This window comes from Papio anubis, chromosome 1 (genome assembly GCF_008728515.1).
Source record: "Papio anubis isolate 15944 chromosome 1, Panubis1.0, whole genome shotgun sequence".
Taxonomy (NCBI): Eukaryota; Metazoa; Chordata; class Mammalia; order Primates; family Cercopithecidae; genus Papio; species Papio anubis.
In genome coordinates this window covers 120514282-120525549 of record NC_044976.1, presented here as the reverse complement: position 1 = coordinate 120525549, position 11268 = coordinate 120514282, and the positions used below count along the sequence as shown (strand labels likewise).

Below are 11268 nucleotides of genomic sequence, written 5' to 3'. Positions count from 1 at the left end.
TAGCCTCCAGCTCCATCCATGTACCTGCAAAAGACATGATCCCATTCTTTTTTATGGCTGCATAGTATTCCATGGTGTATATATACATTTTCTTTATCCAGTCTGTCATTGGTGGGCATTTAGGTTGATTCCATGTCTTTGCTATTGTGCACAGTGCTGCAATGAGCATTCGTGTGCATGTGTCTTTATGGTAGAATAATTTATATTCCTCTGGGTATATACCCAGTAATGGGATTGCTGGGTCGAATGGTAGTTCTGCTTTTAGCCCTGTGAGGAATTGCCATATTGCTTTCCACAATGGTTGAACTAATTTACACTCCACCAACAGTGCAGAAATATTCCCTTTTCTCTGCAACCTCATCAGCATCTGTTATTTTTTGACTTTTTTTTTTGTTATGAGTTTTTAAATTAAGTTCTTCTTAAGAAATTTAGAACACGAGGCCGGGCGCGGTGGCTCATGCCTGTAATCCTAGCACTTTGGGAGGCCAAGGCGGGCGGATCACGAGGTCGGGAGATGGAGACCATCCTGACTAACATGGTGAAACCCCGTCTCTACTAAAAAATACAAAAAATTAGCTGGTTGTGGCGGCGGGCATCTGTAGTCCCAGCTACTGGGGAGGCTGAGGCAGGAGAATGGCGTGAACCTGGGAACCAAGCTTGCAATGAGCTGAGATCGCGCCACTGCACTCCAGCCTGGGCGACAGAGCAAGACTCCGTATCAAAAAAAAAAAAAAAAAAAAAAGATTTAGAACACCAATTTGTGAGGATAAACTCCATTTGTCGGGGCAAACACAAATCACAGGTAGCTCTGGAGCTGAGGAATAGCTTTGATTTTGATTAAAATCCGGGAGTCCACAGCTATTTGATCAATCTTGTGCTGCTCTGTAATCTTGTATTTCTCTTTTTCTGTGTGCAAGATCTCACCTTCCTGGTGTCTGGGCAATGTCTTTTTTTTTTTTTTTTTTTGAGACTGAGTTTCTCTCTTGTCACCCAGGCAGTGGCACTCTGTTGGCTCACAGCAACTTCCGCCTCCTGAGTTCAAGCGATTCTCCTGCCTCAGCCTACCAAGTAGCTGGGATTACAGGCCCATGCCACCACACCCGGCTAATTTTTGTATTTTTAGTAGAGACGGGATTTCACCATGTTGGCTAGGCTGTTCTTGAACTCCTGACCTCAAGTGATTTGCCCGCTTTGGCCTCCCAACATGCTGGGATTACAGGCATGAGTCACCATGCCCGGCCTGCAGCTTCTTCTTGAAGTAAGTATCAGTAAGACGTTTTCGGATTTTTACATTGCTGATACCAATTTTGGTTCAGGCGGCAATGACAAATTTCTGGTGTGTTCTTCGTAGAGGAACTTGATTGAGGACCAGAGGTCCAGTCACAAGTAACCAGCCACTAGCCAGCTGTTTCAGGAAAATCACCCTTTTGCCCCTGTAGCGTCCAGTGAGGATGATCAGAATGGTCTTGGGAGTGATGCTGGCTCACAGTTTTCTCACGTGCTGACTGAAGAGTTTTTTTTTCCTTGACTCAACAGCTTTGAAGGCACATCTTCAGTAAGATAATACGTGGGCATTTTGCAAAGTTTAACCACCTGAGTACCACTGTTCTTGCCACCACCAACTGGTTTTGTAAGAGTTGCAAGAAATTTCTCCTTTTGCTTTTCAACCTTGGATTTCACAGCTGAGTACTTCCTCTTGTACGTGGCCTTTCTGGAATACATAGCAGATGGAGAATATCTGCCAATCCCTCTGACAATGACAGGATTTTGACTGCAATGGGGCTTCCCATTCTTGGGCTTCTTAGCCTTGAGGTTACCCTTTTTCACCTTGCCACCAGCATCAGACTTCTTGGCTTTGGGTTTCTTCTCTTTAGTATCTGGCTTCTGAACTTGTTCACCCTCCATCTTGTAAGATGGGAAAGAGCTGACTTTTTAATAATGGCCATTCTGACTGGTGTAAGATGGTATCTCATTGTGGTTTTGATTTTCATTTCTCTAATGATTGGTGATATTGAGCTTTTTTTCATATGTCTGTTGGCTGCATATATGTCTTCTTTTGAAAAGTGTCTGTTCAGCCGGGCGTGGTGGCTCATGCTTGTAATCCTAGCACTTTGGGAGGCCGAGGCAGGCGAATCACCTGAGGTCGAGAGTTCGAGACCAGCCTGACCAACATGGAGAAACCTCGTCTCTACTAAAAATAAAAAATTAGCCGGGAGTGGTGGCACATGCCTGTAATCCCAGCTACTCGGGAGGCTCCAGCAGGAGAATCGATTGAACCCAGGAGGCAGAGGTTGCAGTGAGCTGAGAGTGTGCCACTGCACTCCAGCCTGGGTGACAAGAGGGAAACTCAGTCTCAAAAGAAAAAAAAAAAAAAGAAAAAAAAAAAGAAGGGAAAAGAAAAAGAAAAGAAAAGTGTCTGTTCATTTCCTTTGCCCACTTTTTAATGGGGTAGTTTGTTTTCTCTTGTAAATTTGTTTAAGTTCCTTATAGATGCTGGGTATTAGACCTTTGTCAGATGCATAGTTTGCAAATATTTTCTCCCATTCTGTAGATTGTTTACTCTGTTGATAGTTTATTTTGCTGTGCAAAAGCTCTTAAGTTTAATTAGATCCCATTTGTCAATTTTTTGCGATTGCTTTTAGCGTCTTTGTCATGAAATATTTTCCTGTTCCTAAGTCCAGGATAATATTGCCTAGGTTGTCTTCCAGGGTTTTTGTAGTTTTGAGTTTTACATTGAAGTATTTAATCCATCTTTAGTTGATTTTTGTATATCATGTAAGGAAGGAGTCCAGTTTCAATCTTCTGCATATGGTTAGCCAATTATCCCAGCACCATGTATTGACTAGAGAGTCTTTTCTCTATTGCTTGTTTTTGTCAGCTTTTGTCAGCTTTGTTTTGTCAGATGGTCGTAGGTGTGTGGCCTTATTTCTGGACTCTCTATTCTGTTCCATTGGTCTATGTGCCTGTTTTTGTACGAGTACCATGCTTGTAGCCCGGTAGTATAGTTTGAAGTCAGGTAACCTGATGCCTCCAGCTTTGTTCTTTTTGCCTTGGCTATTTGGGCTCTTTTTCAGTCCCATATGAATTTTAGAATAGTTTTTTCTAATTATGTGAAGAATGTTATTGGTAGTTTGATAGGAATAGCATTTAATCTGTAAATTGCTTTGGACAATATGACCATTTTAATATTGGTTCTTCCTATCCATGAGCATGGGATGCTTTTCCATTTGTTTGTGGCTTCTCTGATTTCTTTGAGCAGTATTTTGTAATTCTCATTGTAGAGATCTTTCACCTCCCTGGTTAGCTGTATTCCTAGGTATTTTATTTTTTTGGTGGTAATCGTGAATGAGAGTGCCTTTCTGATTTGGCTCTCAGCTTGACTATTGTTGGTGCATAGGGATGCTAGTTTTTTGTACATTGATTTTGTATCCTGCAGCTTTGCTGAAGTTGTTTATCAGCTGAAGGAGCTTATGAGCCAAGACTCTGGGGTTTTCTACATATAGAATCATGTCATCTGCAAACAGAGATAGTTTGACTTCCTCTCTTCCTATTCAGATGTGCTTTATTTCTTTCTCTTGCTTTATTGCTCTGGCCAGGACTTCCAATACTATGTTGAATAGGAGTAGTGAGAGAGGGCATCCTTGTCTTGTGCCAGTTTTCAAGGGGGATGCTTCCAGCTTTTGCCCATTCAGTATGATGTTGGCTGTGGGTCTGTCATAGATGGCTCTTATTATTTTGAGGTATGTTCCTTTAATGCGTAGTTTACTGAGAGTTTTTAACATGAAGAGAGCAGAATATTTTTCTATTGAAATAATTCTTTTAGAAATGGCTCATTCCTGATATGTCAAGCATTTAATCAAGATCACTGTTTTTCTTAACTAGAAAGAATGTTTAATATTGTAAAAGTAAAGCATAAACTTTTTTATTTACATGTCTTTCCATTTGAAGCAAATAAAATGTCTTTAATGTAGGACACTATTATTTAAGATTATTCTCTTAATAATAGTAGAAATAATAACAACCATCTTTCATTAAGCTTTTACTATGTGCTGAGACTTTTACAGATATCTGAATTAACCTTTGCGACTTTCCTTTAAGGTAGATATTATTTTTATATTCCAGATAAACTGAGGTTCAGAGAAGTTGAATAACTTCCTTAAGGTGGAAGCAGATGGAAAGAAACATACTTTTTAGTGAGCATTTCACCATATATTTTTGTACACATCCTTTTTATATGTCTTGTTTTAGAAACTAGATTGTTACTTCTTTAAGGATAGAGAATGGTTTTTTCCATCCTTTTCACCTAGTATTGTGTACCGCACACAGAAGATACCCAATAAATATTTAATGTTGGTGATACTTACTACGGAGCAAACCGCTACAATGACATGTTAAATAAAGTACAGAGTTTTACATGGACAGAACAAAAAAAAGAGAGCAATAAACTTATCTAGGTGATTCATGTCAATAATTTCATTGAATGATATGGAATAAATTTTGAGAAAAATATCATGGAATTTCCAAATTTCCAGATAAATTACAGAGATGTAGACATGACTTTCTTGTGCTCTTGTAACAAATGACATGACATTTGTTGGTGGTGGTAGGTTTTTTTTTCTTTTTTTTTTTGAGACAAAGTCTAGCTCTTATTGCCCAGGCTGGAGTGCAATGGCGCAATCTCGGTTCACTGCAACCTCTGCTTCCTGGATTCAAGCAATTCTCTTGCCTCAGCCACCTGAGTAGCTGGGATTACAGGCTCCTGCCACCATGCCCAGCTAATTTTTGTATTTTTAGTAGAGACAGGGTTTCACCATGTTACCTAGGCTGGTCTTGAATTCCTAACTTCAGTTGATCCACCCTCCTTAGCCTCCCAAAGTGCTGGAATTACAGGCATGAGCCACTGCACCTGGTTTTTTTGTTTGTTTGTTTGTTTGTTTTAAGGACTATCTGCCAGCAGTGATTAAAGACAGGATCAATTTCATAGAACTGTTGATTAAGAATTTACTTGAGAAAGCATGTTTTTACAAAGTTTTAAATTTGGGTTTGTATTTTTTCAGCACTCAGACAGAGGGCACCCTTGAATCACCAAGAACAGGCTTTGTAACATTGGGAGCTGGCACACTGAGTCATTGTTACATGAATGAGGGAAAATGCATTGTTTTGGCCAAAATAGATTGCAAAATGCTTGTTTAGTGTTGGATTTAGTCTGTTTATGGCTTTAAATTTATTAAGTCATTGCACGAGTTTACTATTACATTTTTTTTTCATTTCTTAAGGAGTAGATAAAAATAATTGCTCTAAGATTCAAATCAACAAGCATTCTGACTTGGAAGATTTGTTGAATTAATATGAAGTCACATCTAAAGTTTGCAAGGTGGGAATCTGATTATAATTTCCATTCATGTCTGACTGCAATTGACAGTAGTGTATCTGTCACTATGAATATATATATGTGTTAGGCCATGTGCTAAGTACTTTCTGTGCATTTTTCTCACAACTCAAAGACATAAGTAGTAGTGCTATCTTCTTTTAATTGTTTAAATTTTATTCATTTATTTCTTTTATTTTATTTATTTTTACTTGATTTCCTGGGATATGAGAGATAAATATTTATTTTTAATTGACAAAAATTGTAATATTTATCATGTGAAATGTGCTTTTTTTTGAGACAGGTCTCCCTGGATTGCCCAGGCTGGTGTACAGTGGCATAATCATGGCTCACTGCAGCCTTGACCTCCCTGGTTCAAGTGACCCTCCAGCCTCCTGAGTAGCTGGGACTACTGGCACGTAACACCATGCCTAGAGAATTTTTAAAAATTTTTTGTACAGATGGGTGTGTCACTGTGCTGCCCAGGCTGGTCTCGAACTCCTGGACTCATGCTACCTTCCTGCCTCAGCCTCACGAAGTGCTGGGATGACAGGAATGAGCCACTACACCTGGCCTCATGTACAACATATTTTGAAACAATAACTTCTCTTTTTTAAAAATGAGAAAATAGGGCTGGGCACGGTGGCCCATTCCTGTCATTCCAGCACTTGGGAAGCAAAGGCGGGTGGATCACTTGAGCCCAGTAGTTTGAGACCAGCCTGAGCACATGGTAAAACCCCATCTCTACAAAAAAAAATACAGAAATTAGCTGCGTGGTGGTGTGCACCTGTGGTCCTAGCTACTTGGGAGGCTGAGGCAGGAGGATTGCTTGAGCCTAAGAGGTTAAGCCTGTAATCACCCTGTCTCAAAAAAAAAAAAAAAAAAAAAAAAAAAGAAAAGAAAAGAAAGAGAGAAAAAGAAAATAAAAGCTCAGAGACATTAAGATAATGTCCCCTAATAAGTGACAAAACTGAGATTTGAACTTGGAGATGTGAACACCAGAATCCATGCCTATGCCCAGAAAATTATACTGTAAATGACAGTTTCCTCTGTTCGTGGCACAAAATATACAAGTAATAGTGAATTGCAGTTTTTTCTGCTTCAATTTTCAGTTATTATGAAAAGTATGTAGCAACATCCTGACTAACCACAATTTAATTTAGGAATAATATTGGGAAGTTAGACTTTATTTTATTTCCTGGTGATACAGTAGTTTCAACTCAGATATATGGAATAATTTTATTCCTGGTCAAGAGAACATTCAAATTTAGAGAGTAGCATGAGAGAATGAAAAGAACATTGAATTGAGAACCAGGTAACCTGATTTATAGTGTGTTTTACTACTGCTATCTAGAAAAGCTTCAGAACTGATTTAAGTTTACTAGACCTCTGAATAGACTGGGCATGGTGGCTCACATCTGTAATCCCAGTACTTTGGGAGGCTGAGGAAGACAGATCACTTGAGGTTAGGAGTTCGAGACCAGTCTGGCTAACATGGTGAAACCCTGTCTCTACTGAAAAAAAAAAAATACAAAAATTAGGCGGGTGTGGTGGCGGGTGCCTGTAATCCTAGTCACTCAGGAAGTGGAGGCAGGAGAATTGCTTGAACCAGTGAGGCAGAGGTTGCAGTGAGTTGAGATCATGCCACTGCACTCCAGCCTGGGAGACAGAGTGAGACTGTCTCAAAAAATAATTTTTTAAAAATAAAACAAGAAAATAAACTAGGAAACTTCAGTTATTAATCTGTGAGTTTTATGTTTTGCACATGGAAATCATTCTCTTTGTTTACATCCACATACTGTGTATGTCTTGTTTAATTTCTGGAAGTAGTATGTTAATACAAATTTTTTTTTAAGAGTCAAGGTCTTATGCTCTTCCCCAGGCTGGTGTGCAGTGGTACAATCATAGCTCACTGCAGCCTTGAACTCCTGAGCTCAAGCAATCTTTTCACTGCGCTGTTTATTTATTTGTTTTGTGTAGAGATGGGGTCTCACTATGTTGCCCAGGCTCGTCCTGAACTCCTGTCCTCAAGCAGGATATCCTCCTGCCTCAGCCTCCCAAAGTTCTGCGATTACAGGTATGAGCCACTACACCCAGCCTTATTAATATAAATGTAATAATATTATGTCTCCGTGTTAGCACTGGTATGAAACCCCCCAAATGGTGTTAGATCCAGAGTCATTTGTCTTTGACATTTCTTAGGAAATGTTTCTCCTTTCTGTCGATGAATGGGTTCCTACGGATAGCTTGTTCATTCTTTCTTTAATTTTGGTTAAAGCATTTCCGAAAGTGGGAGGATACATCTCCTTTCTTTAACTTCTGGTGGAAGGGTGTGGAATTTATAAAATTTTTGAGGGAAGAATGCATAAATGTAGGGGCAGAGTATTTATATTAACATTACCTTGTTTTCTTCTGTGGGATATTTAGAAACTATTTTTTTTTTTTCTGGAAGTAGTGATGGCATCAAGGCTTAAGGTAGGAAAGAAGTAAAGAGAATGATTGTGTAGTTGTTATGTGAATGTTTAGTTGAATGCTGCTATTTTTAATTAAGATGTTTAAATTAAATGAAGTTATTTTTATTTTTTCCTTTTTTTTTTTTTTTTTGATACGTAGTCTCGCTCTGTCGCCAGGCTGGAGTGCAGTGGTGCGATCTCGGCTTACCACAACCTCCGCCTCCTGGGTTCAAGTGATTTTCCTGCTTCAGCCTCCCGAGTAGCTGGGACTACAGGAATGCGCCACCATGCCCAGCTAATTTTTGTATTTTTAGTAGAGATGGGGTTTCACCACGTTGGCCAGGATGGTCTTGATCTCTTGACCTTGCGATCCACCTGCCTCGGCCTCCCAAGGTGCTAGGATTACAGGCATGAGCCACCACGCCTGGCCTGAAGTTATTTTTCTATACAGTTCTTAGAGGAAGTGTTTGGGTCACCTACATAGGCATGTAGTTCTCGACACTGGTTATTAGAGAATTTATAGAGGATGTTCATATATTCAACAAGCATTTGTTGAATACCTACTATGTGCTAGCCATGGAAATATAGGATTGAAAAAAACAGACAAAAATCCCTAATCTGTTTTATAATCTAGGGAGGACAATCAGACAGTAAACAAAATAAGCAAAATATATACTAATCATGTGGTGGTAAGTTCTATAGAGCAAAAACAAGTTTAAAGAAGGAGGTTGGGGGGGGTCTTGAGATGCATAGGTTTTGCAGTTATAAATGAGGTGGTTAGGGGATCATTTGCTGAAAAATGAACACTGGGCAAAAACCTGAAGGATGTTAAAGGAATAAGATACATGGACTCTAGATGAAAATTTTTTGGATAAAGGAAAGAGCAATTGCTAAATCCCTGAGGTGAGAGTGGGCTGTTCATAAAACAGCAAAGCACTGGCCAGGGTAGCTGGAACTGAGTCATTGAGAGCGGAAGATGGAAAATGGGGAATAGTTGGTGTAGGACCCAGTTGTAAGGATATTGACTTTTTTTTTTTCCAAGACATAGTCTTGCTCTGTCGCCCAGGCTAGAGTGCAGTGGCGTGATCTTGGCTCACTGCAACCTCTGCCTCCCGGGTTCAAGCAATTCTCCTGCCTCAGCCTCCCAAGTAGCTGGGACTACAGGCGCCCGCCACTATGCCCAGTTAATTTTTGTATTTTTAGTAGAGATGGAGTTTTGCCATGTTAGCCAGGTTGGTCTTGAACTCCTGACCTCAAGTGATCCACCCGTCTCAGCCTCCCAAAGTGCTGGGATTACAGGCGTGAGCCACCATGCCCAGCCTAGGATATTGACTTTTATTTTGAATAAGAATGCCACTGGAGGCCGGACATGGTGGCTCACGCCTGTAATCCCAGCACTTTGGGAGGCTGAGGCGGGTGGATCACGAGGTCGGGAGATGGAGACCATCCTGGCCAACATGGTGAAACCCCGTCTCTACTAAAAAAAAAAAAAAAAAAAAAAAAAGGATGCCACTGGAGAGCTTTGAGGAAAGGATCAGTCTGGCTACTGAGTTGAGAATTAATCATAGAGGGCAAAGGCAAAAGAGGTGAGGTTAGTTAGGAGCCTTTACAACAACCCAGATGAGAGATGGGAGGTTTTAGCTAGGGAGATGGAGATGTTGAGGAAGTAGCTGGACTTGGGATTGTGACAATGGACTGCGGGAAAAGCAGGTTTTGTGGGGAAGATTGCATTTGTCCCTTCAACTTCAGTTATGTAGATTACCCATATGCCACACAACTGCAACTTTGTAACAGCCAATTTTTAGCTTCTTCCTTATCTAAGCCATCCTGTAGGCCATAGGAATTAAAACTAGGTTGGATCAAGGAAAAGTGAATGCAAGATCCATACAAAACTATTTGGATATTTGCCTTTGTATTTTATTGTTTTGAAATTATTTTTAATGCTTCAATAAACTCTTAATAGAACTACAAGCAATATAACTATTTCCTCTGCTTTGTTAGAAATGTTTTCGTAATCATGTTAATTATATTACTTTTAACTATATAAGGCTTGTGTCTCTTTTTTATAAATTGATGTTTATATCCTTTGTAAGATAAATATAAAGCCTTTTTGTTCATATGAGGATGTGCTGTAAGATTGCAGGGAGTATAAAAATTGGCAGTGGAGTAGATGACTTGTATTATTAGTCTGATCTTAATGTTGTAACATACTGATCATGCAAAATATATAATTTGTTTTTGCTATTTAATACGTGTTAGGACTATAACAGACTAGAGAAGATGACATAAGGTACAAGAAAGCAAGTAAATTACTATCTAATTAAAGTACTTAATTCTAATACTAGCAGAGTTCTGTCTAGAAAATAAATTAACTTTCTCTATGCTTTTTTTGTCTCAATTTTCCAATAATTTCCCTCAACTCTGATATGTGTCTGTTGAATAATATTTCTGATGTTAAGAATTAAAGGGGATGTAGCTCAGTGGTAGAGTGCATGCTTAGCATGCATGGGGCCCTGGGTTCAATCCCCAGCACCTCCACAAAGGTTTTCTTTCTGGACACGGTGGCTCACACCTGTAATCTCGGCATTTTGGGAAGCTGAGGTGGGCAGATCACTAGAGGTCAGGAGTTTGAGACTAGCGTGGCCAACATGGTGAAACCCTGTTTCTACTAAAAATATAAAATAATTAGCTGGTCACAGTGGCACACACCTGTAATCTCAGCTACTCAGGAGGCTGAGGCACGACAATCGCTTGAACCAGGAAGGCGGGGGTTGCAGTGAGGTGAGATCATGCCACCGCACTCCAGCCTGGGTGACAGTGCAAGAAAAAAAAAATTAGTTTAAGAACAAATAATATTGTTTATTTTCATATGGGATTTGAAATCTGAATCTAATAATTCTTGGTATTGTTACTAATTCCCTTGCACCACTGAACAATTTTCTGTTTAGGGACATTGGCTATAACAAGTATATAGACATAATGATATATAATTTTTCTGTTTTAAAACTGAGTTTCTTTTTTTCCCCTGCCAATTTAAAGACACACAATTGGAGAGCTATTTTCACAGGTAACTATGAAATCTTATCTCTGCTTCATATTTTAAACTCTTATTTTTTACCCTTATGAAGTTGGAAGGAGTAGATGTGTTTATTTTATAGACAGACTGTACTATTGGGTTGTTGTAACTAATTTTCTTTGCTACATATCCTTGAACTTTATTTTTATTTATTATTATTATTATTTTGAGACGGAATCTTGCTCTGTTGCCCAGGCTGGAGTGCAGTGGTGTGATCTTGGCTCACTGCAACCTCTGCCTCCTGGGTTCAAGCGATTCTCCTTCCTCAGCCTCCCAAGTAGCTGGGACTACAGGCGTGCACCACCACCCCAGGTGATGGGCCCATGCCTGTAATGTAACAGGTGGCTCATGCCTGTAATCCCAGCACTTTG

At 39.6% G+C, this 11268-nt stretch overlaps 1 non-coding gene and 1 pseudogene across 1 annotated transcript; one reads left to right on the top strand and one right to left on the bottom strand.

Moving 5' to 3' along the window:
• Window positions 1-745: 745 nt before the first annotated feature.
• On the bottom strand, window positions 746-2017 carry LOC101010900 (annotated as a pseudogene).
• Window positions 2018-10287: 8270 nt separating this feature from the next.
• On the top strand, window positions 10288-10359 carry TRNAA-AGC. The gene has a single exon. It is a non-coding gene; the product is annotated as a tRNA-Ala (tRNA).
• The last annotated feature ends 909 nt before the right edge of the window (window positions 10360-11268 follow it).